We start from the raw sequence: 6,153 nt of genomic DNA on the forward strand, positions 1-6,153 counted from the left end.
AATATGGCCCAACATAACTCTAGATTTTCACTATGCATTGTTTTTTCAGTTGCTGATCAGTCAGGAAGCGATAAAATGATAACGTATTGAATGAGAAGTCAAAGGAAAATGATCTTCTCTGAATCTGAAACTCTGAATCACAGTGTCCATTCAAGCCTTCATGAAGAAACTGATGAGCCAGTGATGAACTCTGCAATGAACTCTGGAATTATAATTTAGACACAAACCTACGGTAAATGACTAAACTTCAATTGAGGAAGAAACATTTCTGACTTCTCTTAACAAGAACTGAGTGTTTCACCCTGTAGCGCAATGTTAGGATAAGCAAATAATGTCTTAAAGTGACACAGAAGAATGAACAAACACTCTCACGCCCCTGCTCTCTACAAACACTTCTTACGGTAACATGCAGAACCTGCTCAGCCTACACTGGAATAATGTGTGCAGTATCGGTGAGCTGCCAGCAGAGAGCAAACAAGGCTTCTGCTCACTCACACTGGAGCTGTGTTTGCTGGCACAGGAAACATGATGTCATTTACAGTGAAAAATCTACAGAAGATAAAAATGAACTATGATTAGTCAGTCACTCAACAAAGTCACTCCTCCAGTACTCCATTGCTATTTGCAGTGATGCGTTGGATGTGGGTGAAGTAACCGTTAAAACACAATGTAAACTGGAACATAAAGGACCTTAACTTCCCATTGTGTACAGTTTATGGGGGTTTATTGGAAGAATATGGTCAAAAGGAAATATAATATTCTTGAGCATGTTTTCATTGGCATAATGAGCTGAAAATAAAGATTGTTGAACTTCTGTTGCCTTAGAATGAGCCCTTTATGTCTAGAGAAGGTGCAGGCCCTCCTCTATGGAGTCTGTCTCGTTGATCCGCCATGTTTCTACAGACAAACTGGCTCTATAAAGTGCCTTCAGTGTTTTTTGTGAGTTTCGCAGCCACCGTTGGTTCTCCCAGGGGCGTAAATATTGACAGTGCAGGCAGTGCAGTTGCACTGGTTCCCCCGTGGGTTGGGTGGGCCATCAGAGACAGCAGACTCTCCAACTGTGTGATGAACAGTTCAAAATTCAGAATGCCACCTCCGAAAAACTCCTGTGCTCAAAGTAGGATCGTGCCATTTACTTTATATATCCTTAAACCAGCAAATGCATCTCTATTATGTTTTCTTTTTCTGGAAAATTGTCAGTAGAAATCCATCACAAATGTATAAATAAACCATAAAACTATTCAGTCAAATGAATTTTGGTATTTTTGCAATCTACAAACATAAAATGCCGATTGCTGTGTAATATATATATGCTGCTGTTGTCCATTGTCAAGTGTCTATTAAATCATGTGATAACTTTGACCGACAGAGCTCTATCTGTGGTTTTCATAGCTTTCTCTTTGACTTCTCTGCTTTCTTCATACAGTATGGCTCATTCGACTGTAAAAACCAACACATTGTTGGTCAAATATGTGCCTAATGTGTGTGTTCTTCCTAACTAACTAATATGCATTAGGGCCTGTCACAATTGCCTGCACTGGGGCCTGTCACTACCTTACACCACTGGGTCTCCTATGTACTTGGAAGGGGAGGGTGAGGTATTAAATTACTTGCAATCTACAGTCTCACTACTATATAATCCTACTCACTGCTCCTTTAAGGTGCCCCCAACTAAACTTAAGGCTCTATGTTTACATCTAGATTTACTACCTTGACTATTTCAGGTGATCTTATGCTCACACACGACATATTTCAAACTAAATTATTGTTTATACAAATAATCATACAACTGACAACAGCAAGTTAAAGGTTGGTTTATCATGAGGAGGAGCACTGGTTAGTATTTGGGGCCTCTAAGGGGAGCTCACAGCTCAGCTTTGACTGATGGCCTCATCGTGGATTAATCTGACCCAGATATAAACTGGACATTTTTGAATAACTAACTCAAAAGATATCCATTCTTTAGAAATACTTGTAAACTCTGGAAAAAATGATTCTTAAGGTGGTGGTGAGATGTTTGTACGTCATTGTTGAGAACACAGAAAGTAAAAGAATTTTGCAGAAAAGGACAGTGCATCAGTAAACAAACCTGATGTAACTGCTTTTTGTATGGGAATTTGTATTATTTCCTCTTTTCAGACTCTTTTTAAAAGCATAAACAATAATGTTTAATAGTGTTTACTTCAGGATGACCATCATCCAAAGGTCAGAGGTCATAATAGTAACTCTGAAGAAGCCACTTCAACACACCATCCGCCTCAACCACACATATACACTACTGTTTAAAGGATTTGTAATTCTTTGCACAATCTGGGACTTTGCTTTGATGTAATCCATTTATTACTCACCTCAAATACAATACAAGTGCTGCCCTCATGTGGCCAGAAATGTCATGACAAGACAACACAAAATGAGTCAAACAGCCTTTTAGTCTCCTTAATGATTTGACACTACTGTGCATCATCATAACCATGATGCATTTTTTCCTTTTCTCATGATTCTGGACAGTTTATATTCATTAGAACAATATACACTTGTGACACACTGTAACACAGGTCACACAGGCCTTGTGTATTGTTGGCTTGTTGGCTATATTCAGTGGCAAATTGGATTTGCATTGAGCTTGACCTGGAGCCAAGCCACAGGTTCCTTGGAAAGTTTACCAGGTCATTGACCGGAGGTGTTAAGTGAGAAAGCCTCTCGCAGAAAAAGCAAGAGACACAGAGAGCCTTTAAAGGCATAGCACTGTTTGTGTGTTCAGCAGCAGCAGTGGACATATGAGCATGGGGAAAGGTGAATATAATGCACTAATTTCACTTTTACAACAGCAGGTTTTGGAATAAACACAGTAAGTGCCGGGTATGGTAGCATTCCAGTTATGTTTGGAATATGCTGACTAATTAAAAAGATAATTTTGGAGTGATTCATATCTTGCAAGTTGTTTTTATGAGCATAAATTTAATGCAGAATATAGTTTTTGGAGCATAAAACATATTTCTTATTTGTATTGGTTGAAAATCCAGACAACACACACAGCTGCAGTGCAGGACATGCATGTGTGCAACATACACACACATGCAGCAACATCTTAGAGTAGACAGTGTTTGCAAAGAATGACATCACTGAAACTGGATGCCCCACTTACACCAATTATACCTGACATACTCTCCTTCTTCACTTCTCCCTCCGTCTCTTGTCTGTCTCTCTGGTTTCATCAGAAGGTCTGGTTGTTGTTGGCTGCTGGAGTAAAACAAAGAAGGACAGCACATGATTGAGATCACCGCAAATGGAAATGTTAGTTTCAATTCAAAAGCTGATAGATTTTCTGTCCTTGCAGCTGTTTCAAGCATTCAGTGTTTACATTCTTCAGTAAAAGGAATGATCCCTTTGCTCAGCTGTAAATCCTGCACAACATCAGTTAATACAGTAAAAAACTACCCAAATGAACACATAGCTACAATTGTTTTTTAGATTTTCGTGTCACAGGTTGCAAAATGCACGCACTTAGTTCCATTTTACGTTTATGACCCCTTTATCTGTGTTGCTGTCTACACTGTGCCACTTCATGTTTTCACTTCTTGGGGTAATAACTCTGAATGAAATTATAGTGATGATACAATTAAAAGACTTAAGGAACAGCAGCAAAACAGTTTGCATAGCATCACAGAAAAGGAAAATGTCATGTAAATATATGTAAGACAGCAGTGGAAAGTACCACGATTCAGTTTTTAACAATAAATGTTCAAAGAAAGCAAGATCAGCCCAGTTATTTAGGTCAATTATTAAGGTTCACCTCATATCAAAAGCTCACATGTGAAAGATTACAAGGCTGTAAAAGTTTGCCTTTATTAACCTGATTTAATAATGAATCAAATCAAGCATGTAGCACTATTAACCACTAACAATAGTGCCTTTTTCTTGACCAACCAAAAGCTCCTATGTGGTGAACTGCAGTGGTGGAAAGTGCAAATCTAAAGTACTTATACTTAAGTATTTCCATTCCGTGTGACTTGATACTTACAAGACACTTAGTGGGGAATACTGTAGTTTTGAAAACTGATCATTTATTTGACAAGAACATTTATGGACCTTTTTCTCTGCAGCACAGCACAGCATTCTGGCATGAAATATTAAGATAAACACAGGTGTTACTACTGATCAACAATGTTGGCTCACTAGAAAAGGTTCTGATACACAGAACCTTAATTAGTATCATTTTTAACATAAAATGAAATGTGATGCATAGAATAAACTGCTAATTGGTGTATAAAATACAGAATATTAGCAGCTCCACCAAATGTAAAAGTAAAATACTACTTACACAGCAATGCATCAGTAATAATAATACAATAATATAACAGTTTAACACTCACATGGGCCATTTTCCTGCACTGAGTACTTTTACTTTTGATATTTTTAGTACATTTCATTAATGATACTCGCATATTTTTTAGACCTTGACTGATATAATGGCACATCACTGTTGCATCGGCCCATATTGGTTTCTATCTATCTATCTATCTATCTATCTATCTATCTATCTATCTATCTATCTATCTATCTATCTATCTATCTATCTATCTATCTACTAGCTATTATAGTTAGTTTCAGTCATTTTTAACAATAAAGTTTATTGTTGAACTGTAAAATATCCTACCTCCATTAAATATGCAATCTTTGTCTAAAGTGTTGATAACCACACTTGAGGGATCACAGCACAATATATGTGTTTATACTCTATGTACTTTATATTATAATCTGTATAAAGAATATTGGACAATGTCAGATTTTTTTTTTTAATATATTTTATATTAATATTTTTACATTTCAGTGCAGGACTTTTACTAGTAATGGATTATTTTTGGATCTGGAAAATGTTTTCACCACTGGGTCAGTTATACTGTAGTTTGATGTCTATATCCCAATAGAACATAAACATACTAAATAACATGGCTTCAATTTCACCTTGTCAAAAGTATGACCTGATATGTATTTCCTGATATACTTTCTATGATGCCCATGTCTATAATGCATTATAAACACACTCATAGTGCATCATAATCTGCTTGCAAAAAAAGAAAATAAAAAATCAGTGAGTGACCAAAAATTAAGAAGTATTACAATACTTGATCTTATAAGTCATGATAAAATGCTTTGTGATGTGTTTTGATTATTGTTATAAAGTATTATGAATACTTCTGACTATGATTATAGAGACATATAAGCAAATTATAACACATTATTCATATTTATAGGGTTAGGGTTATTTTATTTTAGATTTACTATTATTAATATTGCTTGTTAACTTATTTATTGCTTTTTTAATGATGCCTCTTTCTATTTTGCTATTCCATTTGTGGGATTAATAAAGGATTGTTTTATCTTATCTTATTATAACTATGTTAATAATGCATAGGTATCATAGAGAATATGGCTGCAAGTAACGATTATTTTCCATCATTGATCAATCTGTCTGATTTGATCAATATTCAAGTGGTTTGGTCACTAAAATGCGGAAAAAATGGTGAAAAATCACCAATCACTGTTGTCCAAAACACCAAATGTCTTCAAATGTCTTGTTTTGGCCAAAACACAAAGATACTCAGTTTACTGTCATAGAGGAGTAAACAAACCAGATAATATTCCAAACTGAGAGACTGAAATCAGAGAATTTAGACTTTTTTTTAAATTAAACAATGACTCAAAGGATTAATTGATTGCCAAAATAGTTGGCGATTAATTTAATAATCAATTAAAAATCGATTAATCGTTGCAGCTCTAATGGAAAGTGTTGCAGTGTTGCCTTCTAAACACAGACAGTATTAAGAGACTGTATCCTTCCACATGGTGCACATTTTGACTTGCCAGCGCAGGTGTAGCTAATTAACTAATTAACAGTGACTTCATTCCAGTGTCCACCTGGAAAGCATTACCACCAAAATGAAACACAGCCATCACTTGCGTTATCAATTACACCTTCATTAACTTCAGTGCAAGTAGGGATATTAAAAACACAACACTTCCTTTTAGTTTGTTAGAAAACTGAATGAAAGTAAGGATATAACGGCTGCAAATTCACTTGATCAAACGCAGGGGCTGCTTTACCAAATCACACATCAGACACACATGTTTTTAGTGCACATAAATAATTAT

This window comes from Lutjanus erythropterus, chromosome 18 (genome assembly GCF_056507025.1).
Source record: "Lutjanus erythropterus isolate fLutEry1 chromosome 18, fLutEry1.hap2, whole genome shotgun sequence".
Classification (NCBI taxonomy): Eukaryota; Metazoa; Chordata; class Actinopteri; order Lutjaniformes; family Lutjanidae; genus Lutjanus; species Lutjanus erythropterus.